General features: G+C 46.2%; 1 protein-coding gene across 1 annotated transcript in view; it reads right to left on the bottom strand.

The window, feature by feature from the left end:
* LOC111845786 (teneurin-3-like) overlaps positions 1-27312 on the bottom strand; it is a 301519-nt gene that overhangs the window by 194832 nt on the left and 79375 nt on the right. The window lies entirely within an intron of this gene.

Raw genomic sequence — 27312 nt, 5'->3', positions numbered from 1 at the left:
GTTTATGAATGCCGGGAGGGTGGTGCGTGAGGCCGACGTGGAGGATGGCCATTCCGTGCGAGTGCTCGCACGTAGGAGGTTGAGGCGCGAGGACGCAAACGCGAGCAGAAGAATTCAAAGCGACTCTCCGGGATTTAATTCCCTCTCCTTTAATAGATGACGGCCATTCAGAAGCGGAGCTGATATCCATCTTAAGCACATGCGCATCTATATCGCCTCAAAAGTTTCCTTGAATTTCTTATCGCGCATCAGACTCCCCGAGAAGATGTCCACGGAGGTCTGCGGAGACGTTTGCCGAGGCCATGCAGTTAACCTTTGCAGGTCCTTCCAAACGGGGGCATGTTTCGCACACACAGAAGGCGATGGACATGTCAGTGCATCACAGCCGCCCCCCGCACATGTCTCACTAGAGTGCCCCACGAAGGGGAGACCGGCGTGGGTGCAGCGGCAGCAGGGTGACAGGTGGCCGAAAACCCACGCGGGAACATTAAGATCAGGCAGAGATTAGAGCACGGAGGACAAAGACGGGTGGATTCCAACCATGTCCACAGCAACCCGCAAGCTTTTCCTGCATCGTACATAGCTATCAACTTGGACCAAAAACCACAATTAAATCTTGGTGATTAGAGCCAGAACACTAACACTGGCACACACTGATGACAAGTACTCCAAAAAGAAAACTGCACACCTGTCAAATCGCATCCATTAAGATGCCCCAGAAAATACCAGTGTTCTTCTCACTGAAGCCCCCCGGGCAGACAGCCCGTGATCACGGCAGCGGTCAGCACACAGCTCTGCAGCCCAGAACAGAACCGCCGCGTTCGGGCCCCTGACGGCAGCAGAGCTGTGGCTCTGGTCGGCACAGAGCTCAGAGGGTTTTGACACGAAGTGCCCCGGAAAGGTACCGCCTTTTTCGGAACGCTGGCCGCACGGCGATGGCCCGCGACCCCAGGCTTTTAATAATGGATTGCGGACGGCGGAGTGCGCTTCCAGGCTGGGCCGGCGGGAATACGGGGATGAGGACAGGACCGTGACAGGCCGCTGGCCCGAGGCTGTCTTTTGTTGTTTTGGAGTACAGCTGTCTGTCAGGCCCGTGCTCGCGCCTCGCAACCGGCCGCGCCGCACGCACTCCTCAGCTCATGAAACATGCATGCAGGCCGCTGCCTCTCTCTCAATCCCCATCTTCACAGTGATCATTTCGTTCGCTTCCAAATGGCTACGGTTAATTCATAAACATTTTTTATTCGGGTTTGATACGTTTTTGGTTGTTTTAGTAACTAAAAATGCATTTTTGTGGATGTAGAAGGAGCAGAGATGTTTGCAGCTTTAAGCCCTGCTGTTGAACCCTTGAGCGAGCAATGAATTTTTTATCGAATTGCTTCGGCAAAACATTCAACCAGACGGCTTGAAATCGGCACAGAAAAAAACAAATTAGGCTGCAATGTTGTTCTGGGTTTCCAAGCTTAAAGTGATGATCACTATTAAAAGGCTGCCAGTAAAAGCTATTATTGAGGACGCGTCCTGTTCACCTGGGAGGACGCAACCAGAGGGCCGGGGGTCCGGCTAGGGATTCCTGCCATCCAGTACCTGTTCCTGATACACGGTCGCCTGTCTGCACCCATCAGACACCCTAAGAATAAATCCACCTTGAGTCTGATGGCTCTAGCACCAGTGCCAGGCATCCATCACGCTGCCCGTTCACTCCTTTCCAAGATCCATGCGACACAGGCGGCCCTTCGGCAGCCCAGGTGTTGGGCAAACCGCCATGTGGCAAAGACGCTAGGCTAACCTCACCCTCATTATTCAGGCAGGGCTCCAAGCGGGGGCTCACCCCCACCCCCTAGTCCTCCCAAGTGACATGCTGAGCAGCCTGAGAGGCTGACGAGTGGCTCTTTAGCACGGCGCAAGCATGACCTCTGCCAGGCAGGACACACCCAGCTTATGGTCTTTATGAGGGCGTGGGGGGGGTGGGGTGGGCAAAAGGGCGATCAGCGTGCGGGTAAACAGCACAGGGTGCAAAAAACAGCACTTTGGGAGGACACCTCGGCATATCTGACGAAGACCATCCTCGTCGGGCTTGGGGGGGGGGGGCACTCGCAGCCATGTCAGGACAGAGCCGCACTTGGGCACATGGAGCCCCTGGTACAGAAGGTAGTGAAAGGGAGGAACTCAATATAACGACCGACGAAATTATGCATCTTCACTTTAGCCTGACACCGCCCCCCCCCTCCAAGCTATGATCAACCCACAACGAAATGTAACATTTCCCAGGTGCTGCGGGGCACCGGTGATGGGGGGGGGGGGGGGGGGGGCTGAAACGCGTGATGGCGGCGCAGCCCCGGCCTGGCGCCGAGGTGGGGGTGGGCACATGTCAGTCGCGTCCCGGGGAGATATCCTGGGCAGTTTAATAGCTGAAAAGTGCCACGGAGGAGCTCTTAAAGCTGATTCTCTTCAATTATGCAGCAGAGTTTTTGACCTGGTGCTGAGATCTCTCCTCTCCTGAATAATGAAGGAGGCAGCTTGATTGACTTGGGTTTCCCCACACTCAATTTCAGAGACACGCCGCCTCGTCGGGACAGTACGGCGAGGCTGCTGGCTGTGGCCCCCAAAGGCTTCTCCTAAACCCATATATTATATATATACCGCATGTATAAACTTTTATAGTTCAGCGTTTTTAGATAAGCTAAATTTTTAAGCATGCCACTGAACAGAGATGAAAGAGCCATAAATTCAAATGGGAAAAAGAAAATATTAAGAAGAATGACACTTTGTGGGAATGATATTGATACAGATGACACACCCGCTGAATGACATTAGGATGGTACACTCAGCAAATCCGCAACAACAACAAAATTTTATATTTAAACTTTCTACTTTTTAAATAATAATGTGAGAATGCAATGCAGTTCATAATTTTCCTTAAATTTACTGAAGAATACTGAAGAAACAAAATGGACCAATACAGACTACAGAGTACCGTGCTAAAATCTTGGGCAGTAAAAGGAAAAGGCTCATTATCTGGGCCTATAAATAAATAAAGTGCATATTTGCTCGGGGAAAAGACAAGACAATTTAACATTAAAACATACGCAAATTAAAAGTAACACATTAAAATATCAACAAGAATTTCTACTGTTCTCCAAAGGTTACTGACAGCTTCTGGTTGGAGAGCGAGATGAGCACTGCTTCAGTTCCCAAACCCCTTTTTAGGTGAGCCCCAGCCATTCCAAGTATTTGTTAAATTTCAGCACCACCTCACTTTATTCATTTATTAAATTAGTTTAAAAAGTCAATAAGGTATTGATTAGCTATACAAGATGTGCTCCTGGTCGAGTGAAAAAAAAGGAGTGTATTGGGCGGTCACTGCGAGTGCTGGGGTGACTTTAGGGAGGTTTTGAAACGACAAAGCTGACATACTTTGACAGACATAATATCATCCAACATGAAGATCATTTAAACATTGCTAACTTTGACTGCCTAAGCTTTTGCACAGTACTCTATATAAATAGAAAAAAATGATTACTCCAACAATTATATAGTATTTTTATTTCTATAAATTATATTAATAACAACAATAATGAGAAGAACGATGACAGTATATTCACTGGGATAACAGACATTCACATAGCAATTAATAACAGGCACGGCTACCAAATTTTCTCCGGAAAAAAACACAAGGTTAACCAAGTGCCCCCGGTGGAGGGGGGGACCCCGAGGAGAGGCAGTGATTCCCGGCTGCTGCGCTGCGCTGAGCTGTGCTGAGCTGTGCTGAGCTGAGCTTCGCGGGGCGGCACCTCACACGCCACCAGCCACACAGGTGGGTTTCACCACCCGGTAATTCTTAGGTGCTTGTGGGCCTCCTCCAAGACCCCAACCTTTGATTACTGACAAGTCTCACATTTACGTGGCGTAAACGCTGCTCTCCCAGGGCCAGGTGGGCAAACGCTGTGCGCTGATTTATAGGCCCGTTCCCCTTGTGATTTATCGGTCGGCTGCCTCGCGGGCCCTCACCCATAATCGCAGGCAGTGCCATTAATTGGGTCAATTGGCTTATTTTCATTTAAAAGACTTTGCAGCAACAAAATCCAGCGACCTACATGTTTGCGTTCTCAGGTGTGTCTGCCTTCAGAGGGATAAGCTAGTTATAAAGATCGAGCCGGGTGAGGGGCACCGGCAGACTGGCAACCTAGTGAAGGAACCCACAGTAATAACTTAGTTCCCACACTAAGTCTGAGGGGAGCTTCCCAGAAAGCACTAGGGCATGGACCCAGAAAACACCAGCCACGCGGTACTAGAATCGCCACCAATCCCATAGGTCACAGGATCGCCTCAGCATGGAAAATAAAGTGCTGTGTCCCATTTAGAACCAATACTGGATGGAATTTTGTACCATATTATCTTACTTATTGTTCCATAAAAGCGGTGAAATACAATTTAATATTAGAATAATATAAGGGGGGGGGGGGCTTGCCTTATTTCTTCAGACTAAAAGTGGCAACATTAGCAGGTAAACACGATACATGATAGACATAACCACACAAATTAAAAGACAGGGTGGAGCAGAATATTTGTATAAACACTAATTCAGAGGGGAGTGCATGGAAGCAGAGATGCAGACCAGGCCATTTAAAAAGGCAGCTCACTCTCAGGTCATTCTCAGCACCTGGAGTGGGGGGCTACGGTCTCGGATTTATCTCCTGGCATTTTCTCTTTCTTATTCATTTTTTAAAATGTGAGACACGTGTATAAAAAGCCCCCCCCCCCCCAACACGTGTGCAAGCGTGTGAGCCTCCGTGGCCATGCGGGTTCACCTTACACCATACACATGACAGCCCACACCCATCCCCAGCCCCCACCTCAGATAGCATCCAGAGCCCAGGAGATGCAACATACAGCAGAGCCTCTGATAAGATTGTTGTTGGGGCTACGAACTCTTGACATTGATTCAAAATAAATTGAGACTGATGATCAGTCGATGACAATTCCCATGATCATTAAGCCTTGAGTGATTCATCAAGGTAACGATATCCGTGGCCCTAATGTCACATTCATCCCATTCGAGGGGAGCAGAGTGCATGCTGGGACTTTTAAAAGGATTGATTACACACTATCCGCATTTGCCTTGGCCCCTAAGTGTGGGATAATCAGGTATTTAGCGGAGGAAAAACGGAAGGCAGAAGGGGGGAAATAGCAGGGAAAACATCATTTCTTGGGTAAAAGTTTGCTTCTCTGCAGCTTTTATGGAAGACGCTATATCGGCAGAAAATGGTTTTTCAGAATTGCATTTTCCTCCTAACCGCTCCCCAGCACAGCGGGGGATGCTTTCAGCCAGACGATTCTTTCCAGATTTTCCCAAACTCACATGGCAACGAAGGTTTGGCTGTCGTGACTAACTAATGATTCATTTGGATGAAAAATAAAGATATATGATGAAAATGGTCAAAGTCTGTGTGTGTGTGAGAGAGAGAGAGCGAGATCAAATGTCCCCACAATGTGATAAAAACCTGTTATTTTGATGTTGTAGGGACCTTTTTTTTTCAGTCCCCACAAGAGAAAATGCTATCTTATAGAAATCTGTGGCTGCAATCAAAAACCTAAAAATGCCAAAAGATTTATATTTGTTTGGTTACATAGAGTATATGGTTAAGGTTAGGGCTGGGTAGGGGTTAAGGTCATCATTGCCAGATTAGAGTTTTGCCCCAATAAATTAATGGATGGCTCCCACAATATTAATACGGGTGTGTGTGTGTGTGTGTGTGTGTAGAAATATACACCGAAATATTTGAAGCATTATACGAATATTTGCTGAAATTTTTGGTAAAAAAATTCTAAACATGCAGGAAATGCAAAGCGAAGGAGAAGCTTTCTCTGAGAGACTATTAGACTAGAGAATAACTCGACTCTCCCTCATTTAAGACGACAGCCCTCATGTAATCGACAGTAGGGCTCACAATTAAGTAGCGTAATCTGAAAGTGTCATTTACAAACTCACAACACGATATGCAACCACAGTAAAACCACCATCCTTGGAATGTAATTATCCAGCTTGCTTAGAATTATAATTATGAAACTGACATAATGGGGAAACACCTCAGCCTGTAATTGCCTCTAATTGTATTTATAAGTAGCATGCTTGTGCTGAGACAGGCAGAAGCCGTTTCACTAAAATAACACAGGAAAGGGCAATGTGCACACACCCAAAGGGGCAACTCCATCTGTCTCTATCAGGGCCTCTCCTGTGTCGGCAGCTGAGCGTTTTTGGGTGTTTATCAAGGGAGACCCTTCTCTCTGCCCCCTAGAGCTCTAGATCACAGCACAAACAAGCCACGAGCAACAGAATAACACTTATGGCGTTTTTCGGTCATTCTCTGCATTCCTTAAATGTCACCTGGTGTTGTGTGTCTGGTGTAAAACAGAGATCAGGCCAGACATGTTGCCCTCCCTGACCACGTAGCATGCCAGTCGAATGTGCACACTGGAAACACACATTCAGTTTAGCCGTTTGAACCATTTAAACAATGTTATACATATCCAGTCTCCACCAAAAACTGGCCACAAATGTGCTGATTGTGCTGCTAGTGACTGGATAAGTTGATCATTTCATATCTGACCACAATCTGCAGGAAGTTCATGCTCCTGAGAGTCCCTTGAGCATGTCTGCTGCATGTCCAGGAGCTGCTCCTTTGCCCCAGTGTGAGCTTCCCTTTCCTCCCTTCAGTCCCAAATTTCATCATAGAAGTGCACACAGAAGACCGTGAATGGCGTGTCCCACCCTGCCAGGTTTCTCCCTGCTCTGAAGCATCACGCTTTGTGTGTTAACACCCCACCACTACTGGAAGCACTTAAATCCCAGTTTCCACATTTACTGGGTCAGAGTGGGGAGTGATAGAAATGCTGCACATAGCACACACTGGTCCTCTCTTCCAGGCACACGTACGTAGACACCAGGTCCACTCAGAATCGGGGGACGAGGTGTGAGCTGAGTTCAGGGCATGTCCTGCACTCCCACTGAAAGGATCTCACGCTCTTTCCCTTAAATGACACTTGTCATGCGGTCGTGGGTGATGAGCAGAGCAGGACCATGGGCCAAAAGGTTTATTAAAACATGCAGAAATGATTTGCAGAGCTCGACTCCTCACATAAGGGGCTCGTATCATTACCCTCGTTTACGAAGAGCTAATAGGATCCAGATTACGCAAAGGTGTGAGCTGATAAACCAGCATAAACCAGTCATCAGATTCTCAATCACTTCATACGCACGCTAAGGCACATGTTTTTGTGGAACCGAATCGCAAGATATCTTTCAGTTTATGTTTTTAATTACATTTTTGCTGAACATCAAAAACCAACACCGGAGAGAATCAAAGCGAAGGAAACGAGGGCTGCCTGCCAACGGCTTTTCAAGAGGAGAAGCGGAACAGCAGCACAGTCCGGCCCGAGGACGATGCCGACCTGACTCCGGAGGCAATGGGAAGTCAGAAAGCTGCACAGCTGTCCTCAGGGTCACGTGCTAACTGGTGTGACACAAAGACCGTAACACAAGGAACGGCTGGCAAAGGGCCACAGATCCCGCTGTGCCACTCCTCTGACCATCAGTGCGCAGTCTGACGTCTTTCATAAGCACAAAGCACCTTTACTTTATTACACATCTTGTTCTCTTTAATCCCTCAGATCCAGCCTGTTTCATTTGTAAACATGCTAAAATATGTTTTAAATGGATAAGGCAGGCTTATCGTAATGACTGATCATGCTGAATTTATATATTATTTGTATCAAACAGGCACATCGGCTTCCACGCTCTCTAACGTCCAGGCCTTTTTAGCTGTCCTGGGGTCACTTGGCCACCATCTCACTGTTGCATATACAAGATTTGAGACTTGTTTTCCTAGTTGGGTCCTCATTTCGGCTAGGAAAGCCACTTGACTCTGTACAATAGTGTGCTGCAGTTCACATAGGGACACATGTGTCCTGCTGGCCGGTCTGCAGCCGATCTTCAATACAAACCTGCTTTTACTGCGAGCTACACGGTAGCTCCTGGGTTCTTGGACCAGACATGTCTATTCCTCCTTCTGGAGTCAAATGCATAACAGCACATCAGGAAACTACCATTTGGCTATGTTTGCTTTCAGGGTGGTCTATTATTTATGCCGCACCGAAAAGGCGCCACTGGGTACAGTGGCCAGAAGCCCTGCTACTTTCATTTGCACGTCAAGTTCTCCGTCCACCCTTCAGTTACCCACCTGCACACCTCACAATTCATCAGCGACAGCACTAACAGGTCACTGAAAGCTTCCCACTACACAAAAAACAAACAGAAGCAGCAAAAGAGGCCAGCAGACAACCGAACAAGACTCAAGATTCAAGCTGGACATGACTGACCATTACAATCATCCATTTTCTAAACAAACGGCTGTCTGGAGGACATCCCCCCGCCCTGAAACTGGAACATCAAATAAAACACTGAGGGTCAAGTGTCACCAAAGGGATCCGGCACTGGATGGGTCCATCACCAGATAGGTCTGTTGCGGAAATCTGCCAGGTGTTTCCTGATATAGTTTCTGTAGGAATCCAAGGACTCTGTAACCCTAATGATTCTGCGTATGGCTTTCGCAAGACCTATTTTGAGGTTTTAAGCTTAGCTTCCAAACCATCATGCCTGTCATGAGTCAGACTCCTTCCTTCTTTCACCCTCAGTGTAGATGTTCCAAGCTACCATTTCAAGGTCGTAAACAGCTCAACATTAAAGTGAACATCTCACTTAGCCAAGGGCCCCCCCAGTGTAATTCTCAACAGCTGCCTGCAAGATCAGCTCCCCCAGTTGTTTGTTTTACTTGACTTTTGAGGGAAATACCTCCAGCAATTAAGCACTGAGCTTAGGAGAGTGTGTAGAGTAAGCACCATTCTCAGCAAGCTACACACACACATTTATGCTCACTGCCTTTAAAAGGCGCTTAAATCTCTACTATCAACTGTGAAAAGTTCAACCTGAAGAAATGAAAAATAAAATGGCTTCATATGGGTGTAAAAAATACTTTGATGTTTTCACCATTTACATTTACTGGTGCCTACGTACATTAAAAAACCTGCATAGAAAATCCAATGAACATTACTTTGATTTGGAATATCACCACAACCAAAGATGACTGACTACCTCTTCAATTTTTCATTAAGTAGAAGCTTTCTGTAAATTTCATGAGTGAGGGGGGGGGGGGGGGGTAACCCATAAAAAAGACATTAAGCCCCACCCACATTTGTAAGTCCCACACCATAATCGGTGGAGGGCAGTGCTTGTTTCTCTGTCAACTTTACTTGGCAAGCACTTCATTACTAAGGGCCCTATATGGACATGTTACCCAGAATGCATCTTCTCAGTGGGACGCCATACCATTGTTGTGCCACTGATCCACTGCGCCCTCCACCTCTGCCTTTCTTCTGTCAGTTTCTCCTTAAAGTGGGTGAGGGGGCTTCAGGGACCTTATGCCATTAAATGAAGGCTCCACCTCCGCATCCCATTGGACTGCACCCCTAGGTGGACGACCGAAACCACCCCACCCCTAGTCAAACATCAACATCAAAAATCAATAAGCTCCACAAAGCAGGAGGAAATGCCTGGGAGGACAGAGCAACGAAATTCCAGAAGATTCTACCAGAACCAAACACTAGGAGGTCCCCACACCACAGTTACATGCCATGTATCTCACTAAGTATAAAATTGTAAAATAATATTGTATACCATTTATCACAGATTATACACAAAATATAATCTACAAATTCCACGAGGAATAGGTGTATTAATAACCATGCTTTAAAAAATCAGTTTGTACCTAAACATTTAACAAATGTAATTGTCTTCTTTATATTAGTGTAATCTGACCAGCATCATGTGTCACTTTACCTAATTATGTTTTATTTCTCTTGTTGCTACAAAAAAAATATCACCTGAGACCCACCTATTATTTCAAAGCATCACATATATAAATTTCTAAGCGATTTCCCCATGCAAAGTTCTTATAGCACTCATTCAACCCAAATATAAATTTTGGTATTATTTATTAGGACTGACTGCAACGTTTCACACATAAAGCGATAAAATCGGGCGGTTTCCCTTGTTTAAAAGGAAAGGGGGGAAATGTTAGCTATTGTGCACATGCTGGAGAGCGCAGATGACCCCCCCCCCCACCTCCTTAAAAATAAATACAAGCAGCAAGCACATGGCAGCAAGGTCCCTTGATTGGAAAGCTGTGAAGGGCCCACAGGTGAGCCGATATCCAGCCTCCTCACTGAGACACCTGCCTTTATGAGCCACGAGCCCCAGAACAGCACAGGCTGCAGACGGAGAAGAGCAGCAGCCCCGATCTCAAGGCCCCATGGAGGCTTTACGGGTACCAGCATAATTATATCTCTGAAACGTGCAGGATTAAGGGGGGGGCGTGTAATGGTGCTTAGCATCATTAGTATGTGTACAAAACAGGAATTATGACAATACAATAGCAAATTCCATCGAAGCAAGTGGCTACCTTGAGGAATATTTTGTATTTTGTTCCATAGCTGGTACATTTTCATTCTAGGTTACCTAAGCAACTCGTGAAAACATTATGGCACAGTCATAACAAAGACAAGACTGCTGAGCGTAGCTTTACCGCAATCAGGCTTTTCATTAACATGTAAAATGTTTAAATTCTGTAAAAATATTATATAAAGTTAAAATAATTCAAAATAAAAGAAAACACACAAACAAAAAAACAAATTACTGACAACTCAGAATTAGTAACAGCGTTTTATACTTTATGTTAGGATATCATGATCGGGGTCTCCAACACACATCTCGCTACAGCATGTCAAAACATGCCCGTCATTTTTATACATAAAAGTGATCAACGATAAAATGATAAAAGGACAATGTAATAAGGAATATTACATCTGTTTGACATTCAAAAGCCGCCTGGATTTCCCCCTCAATTCCTGTTGCTCCTTCTTTAAAAATGTAATTTAATTAAAATGGAATGGCTGCCTTCATTAAAATTGCTCACCGCATTGGAAATAAATATGACAAGGCCTTAAGAGACTGATCTCGGGGAGTAATTTATACGTTCCGTCTTCCTCCTAATGTCTGAGGAAGCGTACCTTTGTATTACCCTAATAGCGGCTCTCTGCTGCCTCATGCGCTGCGCTCCAGCGCCGGACCTCCGCCATTCCGAGCGGAGCCCTCATACCTACTGAATCAGACTGAAAAGTCACCACGCAAAATGAATATATAAGGCAGAATCTGCTGTACTTCGTGTGTGTGTGTGTATATATATATATATATATATATATATTCAAGCAATTTACATAAGAACCTTGTACATTAAATTAAGGAATAATTATTTTCCTATACGAATTTTCAGGTAGTCTTAATTATTTATTAAATTAATTATTCAAATTACGAGAGCAAGTTTTATAACTCTGAGCTAGCCTATTAGTTGAGTTCTGCCCAGACGAGCTTGGTGGGCCGAATGGCCTTCTCTCCTTTGTAAATTTCTTATGTTCTTAAAAAAGGTTCCTTTAAATGCTTTTTAGTTCGTATTTGTTCGAATCCCATCACACGCACTGGTCACCGGCGCTTCGGGAGCCCCGGGGCCCCGGCAATCGCCTGGAAGATAACGCACCGCCGTACAGGCGGTCTGCGGAAAGGGAGGCCAACACGCCACACTGGGAATTTATGGAGCGCTAGTCAGCCAGGTTACCGCCGCTACGGTGATGGAAACCGCTGATCCATGTAAAAATAATGATGATAATTATCGACGCATGGCGCTGAAAGGCTGGTATAACGTGAGTCAGACGCAGCCCCTCTGTTCCCCGGCCCGCTTGGTGCGGAGGCTGAACGAGGCGGCGGCGTCGTTTCCCCTCCCTGTGCGCAATATGGTTTGCGAGCCTGAACAAAGGGATGCCGGCTACGCTTCACGCCCACGTCCGTTTTGGAGGAAAACAAAACGGGAGGGGGGAGGCAACATGACGCCACCGCTTAATAAACGACTTTGAGAATGCAGGGATTTATTTTAAGACGGAGCCCATTTTTGAACCGGGAGTGGAGACGCACCGGGAGACGCACCGACTTCGCTTTCTACCCGGCGCAGGAGGTACTCCGACGACCGGCTGCGGGAGGAGACAGGCGGGCTTCCCGCTGTTCGGCTAACCGGTAATCAGCGCCTTCACCGGCTCTGAGAAACTTTCTCCCGGATGTGTCTTAATTTGCCTTAAGGTCTGGGCCTTTCGTTATAATTTATATATGTATTTATTTTATTATTATTAGAAATAATAATAATAATAAAAAAACCAATAATAATAATCCTCCTGGGTGGAGTCTCGAACCAAACTCTCCAGGTGGGCTATATTAGGGAAAGAAAAGGTGAAAAAGTGTCAGTGACCTTTTTGATCATTAAAGTGCATATGAATTAAACCATAACAGATCTCACCCTGCTCTGTATCCACTGTGTACCACTTGTTTGGTCTGAATTGTATTAATTAACATAACTACACACACACAAACACACAATGTGTGTACAATTTAACAATATATTAGTCTGTAAGCCTCGTAACACTTCATTCACCGTTTTCCAAAGAGAAAATCCGCTATTTTAACCTTGAACACGGATGACATTTTTTCAGTTCCTGAAAGAATAACCCACAATTTTATTCCCACTCACAACTTTATTCCCACTTATAAAATAACTACAACTTTATTTCCATTCATAACATAAATACTTTAATAAAAACCACACGTTTTGATAATATATACTGCCAATTCCTTTAAAATATTAACTGCATTTACCAAATACATTAAATATTTCCAATGAATTTTCCCTTCCTGTTTGCACAGTGCAAGATGAGGAATTTTACCAGGACAATGTGATGCAGAGACTCTTGAATGAATTGAATTTTAGCTTTTGAAATACTTCACAAATAAATCTGATAAGAATTCATGTGGATTATCTATGTAGCCTCTCTCAGCACCGTTACGGGACTTCCTGCTGGGAAACCTAATCTGGACCATGTCTTGCTCCCTTCAAAACAGCACCTATTTCTTGGATGTTGGTTTTTGTGTGTGGGGTGTAAACATTGTGTTACGCAAACACGCTGGGCAATGTCTTAGGACAAACCACGCGTGTGCGGCCTCCACCCCGTTGTGGGGACGGCCTTACAAGCCACCGTTCCTGGGTCCCTTGCCGCACACCTCCATTTAGCTTCCCAGTCATTAGAGGAGCTCCGACCTTGAGAAAGGGGCTGGCGGTGTGCAGGGACTCACACAGGTGTGGAGGGGGAGAGAATACTTGGGGGGGTTAAATGCCTAAAGCGCTGTGGCTGCCCCCTCTGCGGCCGCAGTGGGTGAAGTGGCATTCCTCAGGTCAGACCGATTAATGTGTAGTGACTAACAAAGTTGGCTCGGCAGCCAGGTTGCCAGGGTGACTGCGTCTCCATGGCGGTGCGGCTCGCCCGGGTCCCCATTGTCTCCCGTGACGCGAATCGCCTCTCCAGCTTAGCGTGGCCAGAAGCCCCCCCCCCCAGGAAGCCTAACAAAAACCGCATTAGGAGGCTCCTGGCTCCTCTGAACACAGAAATTAACAGTGCAGCGATTTACCAAAGGGTGTCGATGCTGAGAAAACAAAGCGAAAATGTCAAATGTCGCTAATAGTTGGTAAAGTCAGAAAGTTCAGGCCTGCAAGTTTATAAAGCAGCATGGGGTATACTTTTAAAACGCACATCAGAGTGTGTCTGGAATTTTCCCTTTTAATTCTGATTAAAAACAAGCCCTTAATGAAGCATGAACAGACTAATTGGTGCTGTCATCAAGGCGACAGGAGACAAAGCACTTGACATTTGGAACAAACTACGGAGGGGTGACATCAGAGCCAAGCACAAAAACGGGGGACATTTTGGGGAACTTCCCCCTGCTGCTGGGCCAAGGGCGATCAGAGCTTGGAGAGAACATCTCTGGAGGAGGAGATGCCTTAACTGCCAGCTGAGCATTATCCGTGACCTATCACGAACTGAAGGCACGCGTCAGGTACACATTCTGCTGTGTTTATCACCTGTGTGTGTATTTATAGACACAATAAGTGCTTTACATCACATATAAATGCAATACGCACACACATGGGTTATTTCCGTTGTGTGGCACATGCGAGCACAAGCTTGCTGCAGACTAATGAGGGAAGCACACTGAAACGTATCAGCATGATCACTAAACTCCATCAGATTACATCGTTATTATTCTGTCTAATGCTGAAAGCTACCCGAGTCCTCTGCTGTTATCCCGTGTTATTTTCTAAGCAAACACAAGACCTCGGTACATACATTTCTAAGGTACTCAGAACTTGGTGGAGTGGGGGAGGTGGTACTTCTGCTTTCTTCATTAACAAAACCATCTCCGCAGTTCCCTCCTAAGTGGCTTTCGGACACGGGCGGCCAGAAAGGCTCTACTGCCTAATGGCACATCTGAAGAAGACATACTTCATTATTTCTTGTTCTCACCACTTCCAGCGTGGAAAACATACTGTCCTTCCAGGACCCCAGGCTGCAATCTTACATTCCTCATAAAGCCCACTTCAAATCCTATGCCTGGCTTTCTCCGAGCCAAAGCGCTCCCTGAACAGCTCAATACGTTTCTCCGATATTAAGGATATAAATAAGTTACACATCCAGATTAATGGAACAAGGAGTTGATCAGACATTCAATTTAGGCTAAATTGATAGACTATTTACCATTGTCTTGTGTTGATTATGACGACGGTGATTAATACTTATGAAAGTACAAACTGTGCCATAGAAATATGCCAGAATTCACACACTGGTTGAGCAGGAGGACACTTCAACATGGTAAGGATGGGGCCTGGCCCCACGCCTTCCGGTAGCTGAGCAGGTCTGCACGCTGCATACATGGTGACCATCACAGGTGCCCCCCCTGCTTTATGGGACAATGGGGACCCCAATGTGAGTGATTCCCGTTTGATGCATGTGATCATGTGGCTTGTTTCCGGCTTAAACAGCCAAAACCCCACGCCGGTTTGCACATTAATCAGATGCGGCTTTTCCCAGTGAAGAGATCTCCAGGAGAGAGAAAGCTCTTGATAAGCAGGATTTGACTGTCATGTTGAGCTCCACCTGCTTTTTTTGGCTGTTGTAAACTTTGCATGAATTTTATAATAAAGTACATATTTACACATTGTGGGGTCTGATTTACAGTAATGTGCTGAACCTGAGGTCAAGGTGGTTTTTGCGCCAAATAAAGTGACCAGGCAGTTTCATGATGCACACAACAGACAGACCTGTATGGCTCCTCCACAGAGACTAGCCTGGAAACACAGAATGGACTCCAGGACGCTCTGTAAATTGCTTTCTGCTGGACACATAAGCAGGGCGGACAGTGGACCCACGAACTGACAGTTCAAGTCAAAGTCTTTATTGTCAATCCCCTGTATGTACAGGACAAACAGGGGACTGAAATTCCGTTATTCTCAGTGAATAACGGTGAGTGCACTAACAACGACGAGCAAGACAGACACGCAAGACAGATGCAAGTTTGTCTTGTCTCCATGAATGTTATGCAGAAGAGTGGGCTGAAGCCAGCGCACATCAACTGGGAAGGAGAAAGTGGCATCTCCTTGTTCTTCAGCAGGAGATATGGTACACATCTCACATCTGAATAAACCACTGCCCTCACCATCACAGAGGGACAGCCATCTAGGTGCCTCACTGATGAGACACCTGGCATCCTGCCGCTCCCAGTCAGCCTGGGGGCTATGTGACACGGCACGACATTCGGTAAGCAGGGAGCGATACGCGGAGCCCCACCAGTGAGATCCCCCCTCTCTCGTTAGAAATGCCTCCAAGACCTGATTAAATTGCAGTAAGTGGTCCTAATTAAGTGGACATTCCCAAACAGCGAGACGTGTTCTGCTCTTATTGGAATGTGGCCGTTCACCATCTCCTTATCCTGCAAGGCTCATTGCAGTTAATGGGAAAAGCTGGGGAAACGTTTTAATGCCTTATCTCACTCCCGCACAGAAACAATACCCCCCCGGCCGGCACGAGGATATGAATCGTAGCAGGAGCAGACAGTCCAGGAGGGTGTGGGTAAAGACTAGATCGCACAGTCTATGCATCTGAAAACGGGAGACCTGCTTAAATCGGCAAGAACTACCATGAAGTTATGGCAGCCAAAGCGGAGCAACACATAAGGTGGAGGCCGTTTTGAAGTTTCTACGCTGAGGGACAGACATTCCTCTCTTAAAAACGAGCATTAGGGGGGCAACTTCTTTGCTCTCCAAAACCTCTGAGATGATGTCACCCATTACAGACCGGGCCACTTCATTATTCAGTGATGAGACAGAAGGAACAAGCTCTCCATTGCACACACTATCTCCCAACTCAATCTGCCTGGAGAGTGTGGGGGAGGGAGTGAGTGAAATCTGCCCCTTTCCCTAAATAAAATGTAATATTTCACGCTAGGTGATCATTTGTTGATTTTACTGAGCTTTATTGGGTCAGTCCTTAAACAGGGGCTACAGTGCAAATTATAAAATTAAATAAACCTTACTGGATTCTTACTGTAAGAGAGAAGACAGATACCCTGCTTTCTAAGGAAAATCACATCTATGACATCAGCATCATTAAGGATATTGTGGACTATAGACACAGTCAGAAACAAGGCCTGGATCATACCACACAGTGTCACCAGTCCAGGCCTGTGGCGCAGTGAAGTGTGCTGGACCCATCTCCCCACATCACAAGGAGTCCACCTGATTGAGCAAATTACCCTGATTAAGTCCGCGCCCGTCAGCCGGGAAGGAGGCCCCCACGGGCATGGAAATGGCACTCCACAGCGAGGCCCAACCGTGCCCTCGCACAGTCTGCTGCATTCGATCGCACTTGAGCCTCTGGTTATATTCCCCACAATGGCTCTTACCACTATCTGGATTAGGCCCTGTTACAATGGCAGAGTGGTGCATTCTGGGATGGGTAATTTTAAACATTGGGTTTCAAACTTAATTGGAAGTTGTTCGTTCTGATGCGACAAGTAAGAATAGCGTGGGTTCATTTTTATCACTGAGGACTATTACCTGCAGGCTTTAAGACCTTTTAGTAGGTAGTATGTATTGACAATTTACGCCTGGCATGGCAGGTCGAAGGTCACACAGAACAGGCACCTTTGACTTGGACCTTCTTTCTACAGTCTCCATTAACCTCCTGTTTCAGGCATCAATCCCACAGAGCAAGGGTCCCTGTGTGAATGGCATGGATCTGCTGTTACCCACATCTGCCTCTCCTGTTTTCTCCGGCCCAGACAAGCTTTACAAGGCATGTTAAAAGAGAATTCAACACTGTAAATCACAGTATCACTATAAAAATACAGTATGGATCTCAAAAGAATATAGCTTCCTTATGATCACCGTGTTTGTTTCTCTTACCATTTGCAAGTAAAACTAAAAGCCGCACATGAGGACTGATGCACGGACTTAATGTATAATATAATGGATAACCATTGTGACATTTGTACACAAAACACCATCACCACAGAGACCAGCATCATCATCATCATCAGGCCCAGCTAATATCCCTTAATTCACTGCAGCTGAAATGTAATTTCAGCACAAATAAGACGGTAAAACAGCTCACATTTTAAAGTTTGCTGCTATAAATCATGCCAAAATGTATGACTTAATTGACCGTGGTAATTGGCTGATTGCTTGACAAAAAAGATAAAAAAAACACACTGTATTACAGTATGTTAAAGTGAGATCGGCATCTACGTGTGACAGGATGACAAAGACTCAGGACGAAGTTGGACCCTGAAAATTGATGGAGCGCAATTAATGATGTATGCAAAATTAAACACCCGTTCCGTTATTCAGAGAAAGGTCAAAGAAAGATGGTAATGATTTTTTAATGGCATTTTCAAAGGATCCTATTTACACTGTTTGGCTGTTATCAGTTATATTATGGGTATAGGTTCATGAAGCCTGCGCAATCTTCATGAGGAATAAATGATGGTTTCACTTTTTTCTGTTGGTAAGGACCCGCTGTGTCATGCTCAATCAAACTACAGAGATAAGACAGATGTTTTTCATATTCATGGTTTAATCTCAGGGAATCTAGAAAGCTTGTTATGCCTCAGATAGAGTTACATGTTTCAGACAGAATCACCGTTTTACACGTGTCATTGAAGGAGTCACAGAAGTTGTACATAGGAACTGACGGCCATTTCAAAAAGCTGCTCGTATTACTGCAAATTAATGATAATTTTGTTTTAAGTAAATGCCTTGGAAGGAAAAAGAAATGTCTACAAACTCATAGTGCTAAAGTAGATCCGATTAAGTGGAATTCAATCCCTACCAGCTAGGTGTGAGATTATTCAGCAGTTCTGATTGTTCCTTTTCAAAGCCTATTTGTTTTACTGATGTAATTGCTTAGTCAGAAGAGTGCATCACCTGGCATTTAGATGTAAACCAACCATTAATTGAAAGGCAAACCTCGGACATGCAGAACATCTCTCCCCTGTTCTACAGCATGGTACAGCCGTGTAATCATGTAGTCTGGATTAGGCCCTGTTACAATGGCAGAGTGGTGCATTCTGGGATGGAAGTAAAATTGCAGGTTTGAACCCCCTGGTTGGTCAGCAAAATCTTCCAAGGGGGAACCTATGCTGGACACCCTGTGAAGCGTATTGCTGGCTATGGGCCTGCCTGTAATTGCTGAATTTGATTGGTAAATGTTGACCTATTGACTCCAGAATGAGAGCCCAGACTTTAGGTGTTTTACACGCTAGATGTATGGGATCAGGAATCCATCACCCTGAACGGCCCACAGCATTCCTGCCGAAAAAAAGAACACAATGCAGGAATATGCAGTGGTATTCAGCAGAGAGCGAAGGCGTGAAGTGCCAGAAGCGTAGTTTTGGGGGCTGGTGATACACGAGGCGCCAGCTGTGTCCATCCGGGTGGCTGGAGGCCCCTCCCCCCCCGGCCCTTCGGCACCCAACGGCCGGGCCCCGTGATAAAGTGCTTCACCACACCCATATAATTGAAGGTGACACAGCGTCTGCGTGTTCAGCAGAGCATCTTAATAAGAGCTTCCTTCCGCTAATCTGTCTGTTATATCGGATTATCGCACATCGCCGAGGCCCTAACGCACCGAGTGGACTCCTTAAAATGAGGAGGCAGAGGAGGAGCGCAAGGGAAAAAAAACGAAGTTCCATACAGCGCTAACCATGCAGAAACACTCCAGCTGCTGTCCTTGGCGGGAGGTGCAGTTGCTGCTACCTAGAGAGCTTCCCAGAAAATATTAAAATAATTAAAACAAACACATTTAGATAAATACAAGGATAAACACACAGACTCCTTAGCAGACAAGGTGACTCAGAAGAGGCTGGGTCAGAGCATCCACACCTCCAAACAAACAACCCCTGTTCTGGCACTTCTGAAGCGTACAGAGTAGCACTTCTGTTTTCCTCATCTATTCTTTTAATAATTAGAGGCTCTTTTTGGATTAAAAGGGCTGAATCCAAATAAACATTTTAAATGCTCCTGCCCCACATCTTCTGCCTCCCCCAGGTGATAAAGTGCAGCCCCTGCCTACAGTAAGTAACCCCCCCCCCTCCATTTCCCATCCCCACCTGTCACAGGCCAATGGGCGAGGCTGGGAGCTTGTGATCATTCTAGAAAGTATCAGCTTTTGGACCTTTGTGAAAGAATCTTCATATAAAAAGCTACAGCTGTGTAGCCAGAGAAACTGGCTTTGGGAGACAAGAGTTTTTTTTTAACATAAATTAATGGGTTATGAATAATAATAACGACTAATAATAATAGTGACCTCTGCATTCATCCAGTCTGGTAGCGCTCGCAAACGTCGGCTGGCTCTTTGTCATCTCTCCAGTGCCCCTGAGGCCACTGCAGGTGTATTGCGGGCCCTCCCCGAGGAGGCTGCGCCAGGGGTGGCCGCTGCAGCCGAATCCATGGCACAATAAAGGTGAGTTAAAACAATAGATTTGAAAGGGAGAACTGCATTATTGATGCGGATGGAGACAGCCCCAGGGTAACAGAGGCAACCGCGTCGCATTTAAATGCAATATCGTCCACACCACGGCTCCTGCCAGCCTCTGTACTGTGACGGTGCTTCATTCAGGCCCTACTTATTTACTGGGTCAAGGGTGAATGGGCAAAAAAGGAGGCTTTCTGGGTTTTCTGGACTTTAAGGGGGCAAGGTGATGTCGTATCGTTATTAGATTTCGGCCGTGTAATACTGGGGAGCAGAAGGCGTTGACCTACCGCACCTGACACTCCTTCATTAGATGAAAATTAAACAAAGCAATGGATCATTTGTATGATGAGTCTATTTTAAATTAGTTTGCTTCATTATTTACTACAGTGTCATAAAAACCAAAAATGAAATTGGAGCAAAAAATACACATTTCTATATTTTTTCCTAGGAAAAGAAATCAATAGAGCTATAAACTTTTGGCTCTGCAATAAGCAAACTGGCGGCCTCAGGTCTGGCTGGGTTGTAAATATCTATGGGTGGCAAGTTGGCCAGCCGTCTCTGCGGTGAACCTGGCCCCTTGCACACGTGCTGGGTCTGACTCCCGGGCATCTCCCCAGGCTTTTTACACAGCTCAGCCGTGGTCATGCAGAGAGGGTGTACAATCAGGGGGTGGTAGGGCGTGTCACTGAGGCACCTGAGAGCGCCAGCTCTGAATGGCCAGTGTGTGTTTGTCCGCATACACAGAAGCCAGAACCTTTTTATTTTCCTTCACTGAGGGGCAGCAGAACGCTGTGCTGCTTGCAGTCTGTCCGCCTCTCTTTTATTTTCTCGCTCCTGGCCAATCACAGCAAACACCTGTGAATAACATGGGACATCTTTAGGCCCTAAAGGTGCGACTGAGGGGGCAGCTGGAAGGTGGGGAGCCATTTGCATCCATCAATCATAGTTACGTCTCCAAACAGCGGAGCCCACAGACATCAGCACAGACATCCAAAGCCCACAGTAATGTCCTCGCCCAAAACGGCGGCTATGGCCAATCAATCAATCCTATCATGACGTGGGGGGAGTCCCCCCCCCCCTGAGCAAGCCACTTCCTGACGCTGTGCGCCTCCTTTTCACTCGGGGGGCAAGCAGACCTGATCCGACATCCAGCATTGAAATAAGAACATCCGCATCAGCACTAAATAAGCTACTTCAACATCTTAAATACATCAATCATACAAATTATACCCATTATATTTCACGTCCACATAAATAAATTTAATATAATACGCATAATTTGTGACCTGAATAAGACTATCATATGTCAAAGAATAGCAGCATAATTTCCTGTGAGCTAAGTGTATATTTTATAAATAAAAAAAAAAGGTATCATACTGGGTACTCATCAAAGTTTGTACATTAAGCAATGTAAACAGAATTTCCTTACATTTAATTTTTCTGTTATTAAGAACTTCAAAGCATTGCAAACATTCTACATTTTAGAATAAAACATCTGCTATAAAATAAAAATACATCCTGCAGATTAGCGATCGAAACAGTATCAGTCTCAAACCACTGGGCAATTAGACACGGTATACAGCTCTTTAATAAGACCAACTGGCTTTATGGCTCGAACAGGCGGGACAGCCGTAGATTGTTTTCCGTACGGCTGCTGTTGATATGGCCGCGTGGCGAATGAAGCCAGAGTTTACCGCGGTAAGAACAGCTCTTGGCAGTAATTGCTGTAACGTTTGTCCCAGGCCAAGTGGTTACAAATACAAATAACGGTGCAGGAAAAGCCTTACACTGACATCTTCTAATGACTACTTAGCCAGACGTTACAAGAACTGATAACTAAAACATGGTTTAAAAAAAACAAAAAACAACAACAGTCACAAAACAGTAAATAACAACACAGAACAGCTTCAATGGAGAAGATTTCAGATGAGAGAATACAGGCTGCCCTCTGTGGTATCAGTCATTTTTTTTCCAAACAAAGATATCATCCCGCGTAATCCGGCATTAGGTCTGTCACAGTATGGATCCACGCCACTGTTCAATCAGTGAAAAACAAACAAAAAGGGAAATAAACAAAGCACTTCACAGGAGGACGGATACCCCACGATGAATAATGCATCTAAAGCACTCTTCTGTAATAATGTTCACCATCTGTTATTTTAATTCACTCTGGAACAATTAAGAAAGCATGACTTGAGCCCCCTGACCTTTAACTGGCTGCTTTTTTTTTTTGGAGAGGAAACATCAGCTTTTCCTCAAAAACAAAAATGTCTGGCTAATCTTTCGGCAGCTATGAGCATGTGACTGGCAGGCTGGTGGAAGCGGACCCTCACTACCATCTCCAAATGACACCAGCCAGTCGTGGGTGTTGGAGACGCACGTAGCGATGAATGGGGAGGGGGGGAGGGGCAGGGGGCGCCTGAATCTAGGACATGCCATAGACGACAAATATTTTCTTTAAACACACACGATTTACATTTTTTAGATGAAAGGCGCCTTGTGGGTCTACTTGATGGACTGCAGGGCATTAGCAGCAGGGAGCCGCCATAATTGAGTAAAAATTGCTTCCCCATCACAATGAAACTTTGTTCCCGAGAAGGTTCACTACGGTCTGAAAGGCACTTTGCATCTCGTGCCAAACGAAAGGCCCCGCTCGTTTGGCTTCCTACCATTACAGCTTTGCCACGGCCTGAGCTCATTCCCGCGGACGGGGAGATTCGGCTCTCCTTCTCTCTGACGGAGTGTTTCAAGTCGCTTCGTTACCTCCCAGCTGGTGCTGGTTATAAACATCTCTTTCCCTGACTACTAATCTTGTTATTCTTCGCTCATCCTTTAAAATAATAAGCGCCAGAACAGTGCATATTTTTAATGCCAGTGTAATCAATTTTTAAAGGTACAAATTCATAAAATTGCCATATTTTCTGACACTTGAGAAAGACTCTCCCCTGGAACTCGCGAGCGCTGGATGTGGGCCGCCTGGCCGTGACGAGCCTCAGCACCTTTGCAGAACCGGCCAGATGTGACATGACCGGATCACAGGGCACAAACGAACCATTCAGATATTTAATAAATATGTGAAATAGGACAGTAATGAAGCTCGTCTAATTGGGAGGTTTCTACAAGGCACTTTAAGTGGCAGGGACATGTTACTAAGACCAGATGGGTACAAGCTGACAATACAGGGAATACACAATAACCTATTAACCGTTATCATTCACAACAATGCTGCCGGTTAATAAGGATGGCATTATACAGTATGTGTTATTTAGTGCTACTGATTTGGTTATTGCCTTAAAACGCATAGTCCGCAAGCGGTACAAGAACAGCAATTAAAGTAAGAGAACATAAGTAACGGGGAGTACCTATGATGTTCTGGCAGAGTATAGCAAAGCAGGAAATAAAGATCAAGAGAAGACCAAAAACAGTAGCTTGGACACAGTTTAGGTGCTGCCTGAGGCTCCTACCCGAAGGTTACATTTTAATATGAGTACATCAGCCTCACATCTTATTTTTAAATGTGTTGCTGCTCATTTCTCAGCCCGGACTGCCTGCCCTGTGTATAATCTGCACTTTAAGCTACGGCATTGTTCACATTTTATGCAGGCATCGGCTCCACATAACCAATCAGTACAGCTCCAGTCCTGTTGCTAGGAGAGAGGGGAAAGCAGGAAGAGGTACTATGTGGGAACAGCGGATAGGCCATGTTTGGCTGGGCGGGACTTCCTGTGGTACCCAGATGAGAGAATGCACAATGCTCCTGGCACCGTCACTTGAACATGATGCAAGTTTGACGTCGGTCACGGATATGGACCCGTCTGATGCCCTCAATTCTGTTGGGTTCCTTGGTGGATGGTGACCAATCGATTTCTTTTATGGTGTTTAAACAAAATGCAGAATCAAATGTACAAATGTCGCAAAGAAATACAGGGACACGCACATAGCTAAAGAGCAAAAAGAGAAGCATGTGAAACAGGGGTGTGGCTGCCTGCGCATTGCACACAGCACCATAATCAGGTTACTGATACAACTGATGCCCCCTTCCCAACGCAGTCGCCTGACCCAATTTTGAACGTTTCTGAAATAGGAGTAATATTAACATAATTGATTTTTTATGCATTCCTCATTAATTAATATCACATCTGCACACGTTGAGGGAGAGTCACTGTGACACTCTAGGGGGTCCAATCAGACCTACAACAATAGGCCGAGAGAGAGAGAGAGAGAGAGAGAGAGAGAGAGAGATGGGCAAAGAGTAAACAATAGTAATCAAAACAAGGACCCTGGCATGATTCTGGGTGAGCCGCTCTTTGGTGTGATGGGTACAGTCAGAGCCCAGAGAGGCCTAATGGTCCTTCAGATTCCCCCCAGGCCTCCAGCTCCACCATTCTCACGTCTCACCACTGTGATGCCATGTTTGTCTCTGTACTTGACTGGAAAGACAGCTTTGCGCAAAAACCAAAGACCATAATTACTCTGGATTCCCTGACGGGAGTCAAGCATGCAATCGAATAATGGATCCCTCTCCAGCTATATCTGCATGGTCATAATAATATGACTTCCTTAAACGAGCTGCCGGGGAGGCCACCTCCCTCCAGTACTGACGACGGAGCGCGAGATTCGATTTCCTCAATGGGCTCCATGGCTGACTGGTGCGTCGCACCACCGTGTCCGGGGAGATGTAAGCCCTGTCCCCAGTCGCATGCCTTGCAGAAAAGCCCGCTCCACACAGCGGTTCTCTGATAATTACTGGTTCCTATTCAGAGGGAAGCATTATGGTCTGGAAATAGCGTCTCCGCCCCCATCCACGTACACACCCATCTCCTGAGTGTCGAGGGAGTTTGCAAAAGCAAACTAGGGGTTTAGGAACTGATCTTGTGACCTGGCACATGCTGGTTCTAGACATATGCTGGATCTGCTTATGGGGGAGGGGGGCATATACCGTGAACTGGATCAGTGGAAGAAAAAACAGCCCCAGTGTGAAACAGAACATCAGGCAAATTGTGTCCAAATAACCAAATACGGCTGAAGACAGGAAAGCCCAAGAGACGGGAGGTGCCGGCGTCGGGAGGCACGGAACCCGTCTTCTTTTCCCACCGTGATGGATGAGGCTGCGAAGAGGCTCTCATGAGGCACCAGCTGACTGATTGGACGGACAGGTATCCCCTGGAAACGAGGTGAAGTTCTTCTGGTGGCCTCCTCCAGCTAGGGCTCCCACCTCACAGATGCGTCTCAGACATTCCTGTGAGCCCGAAGCCTGCGACATTTGGACCAGGGCTGGACTGGCCATGAGGCATATTGGGCATTTTCCTTGTGGGCAAAATTCATTGTATCCCCCCGCCCCACCAATGTTATTGTAGCTGTGTATTCGTGGTGGGCCTATAAGGGTGACAGTGTAGGGCCAATTTTTTATCCCAGTCCGGCTCTGCTATGGGCTCAGTGGCCTGTACTACGAGGCGGGCTTACTAGCTTATCGGGGTAACTTGTCAGATTTAAGGTACCACAGTTTAAATGGACTTCATATTCGTTCACTTACATTTTGCCCAGACTACCTTGAATCTGACAAGTTACCCCGATAAGCCAGTAACCCTGCTTCGTAGTACAGGCCACAGGTCTCACACACAGAACGTGAAACATTAAGAACACATTCAATATTGGATACTCACCGCAAATAGAAACACGCTACATCAGGAAGTCGATTTACGAACAGTGATATTTACATTATTTTGACACATACTGCAAATAATCAACTTTAATAATATCATTATAGTGCAATTATGTATGATAATGCAGTAAGTAAAGCTCACAGGCATGCTGAGAGGACACTGGTCACGTGACTGCAGAACATGAACAGGGAAAACGTGGAACCGCAATGGGTTTGACAGGTTTGACACAACAGAGTCCCTCCGTTTTAAACGTGTAAATGGACAGCTAGTTAACAGACTGAAAACTTGGCCAGCTAATGCCTTCAACGGAAACGATTCAACCGAAACACTCAGAAGACTAGATCTGAATCAAAAGACTCAGAGCGGTACTACTTTTTTCCTCAGGTCACTCACTTCCCATTTATCTAAAAGTCAACCCTGTGACATTTTTGATGAAGGCAGTAATGTTCCTCTCACGAAAAAAAAGCCTTCAGTTCCGATCCAGCCACCACTTTGGGTTGTAATGCCCTTGGGACAGAGCCTGCTGGGCGTGTATACGGGTGCACATCACCCTCCCAGAGGAACTCGGAAGGAGTCAGTCCTCATGAGTGTGTGGCAATAACAGGAGATAGTCATTCTACACACCCTACATACTCTACACCCTGCCGCACACTCTGCCGCACACTCTGCCACACACCCTGCCGCACACACCCTGCCGCACACTCTGCCGCACACTCTGCCACACACTCTGCCACACACCCTGCCGCACACCCTGCCGCACACCCTGCCACACACTCTGCCACACACCCTGCCGCACACTCTGCCACACACCCTGCCGCACACACCCTGCCGCACACTCTGCCACACACCCTGCCGCACACTCTGCTCCAGGTGAGCAGCACTGCTTTCACTTCTTTAGTGTTTACCATGTCATCCTGCAAGACGTGACAGCTGCTCAGGGACCCGGAACTGGACCCCTGGTGGCTCCCTGCTGCACTGGGGCCAAGCATGAGCAAGTACAGTAGCTCACCTGGATCCAGGCAATGAAACCTCCAGCTGTTGCTCCGGACAAAAGGTTTAGGGGCCGATTGTACACGCGACATGGCGAACTGTACCGACATACAACTGATCTGCTAATGTCTGGAGCATTAACCCTAATAACTGTAGACACAACCTTGTCCCAAGCCCATACACGAGGACAGCCATGATTTCCGGCATCCCCCTCCCTGTCTCTACTCTCTGGAGAGCTGCTGTTGTGATCCCTGGGGTCCGAAAAGCCCAAAGCTGCCCATTTCTCCCTCATGCCTCCGGGATCTTTAAAATGCTAACGAGATAATGACTTCAAAGGCCGGAGAGCTTGGTCCACAGCTCTAGCTTCACGCTTCAAACGGTTGAAATAATCCCGGTAATGAACCGGCCGCACCTGCTTCACTGCAAAAGGCCCCTGTTTGATCTGGCAGCAGGAGGGGAGGCCCCCAAAGTGTGAATGTTAGCAACGTGTGTCTGCATCTCACTGCTGATGCTTTGCATTAAAGAGCCATTACAATGAACATCCAGAGTCTGGATGGACTCCTCAGGAGAAGATAACGGGGGGCAGGAAAAACAAAAACCCGTTATTCAGAGCATCAGGTCAAGGCAGTGCATCATGGGAACT

This window comes from Paramormyrops kingsleyae, chromosome 25, assembly GCF_048594095.1.
Source record: "Paramormyrops kingsleyae isolate MSU_618 chromosome 25, PKINGS_0.4, whole genome shotgun sequence".
NCBI classification, from domain to species: domain Eukaryota; kingdom Metazoa; phylum Chordata; class Actinopteri; order Osteoglossiformes; family Mormyridae; genus Paramormyrops; species Paramormyrops kingsleyae.
This window is presented reverse-complemented; position numbering and strand designations above follow the sequence as displayed.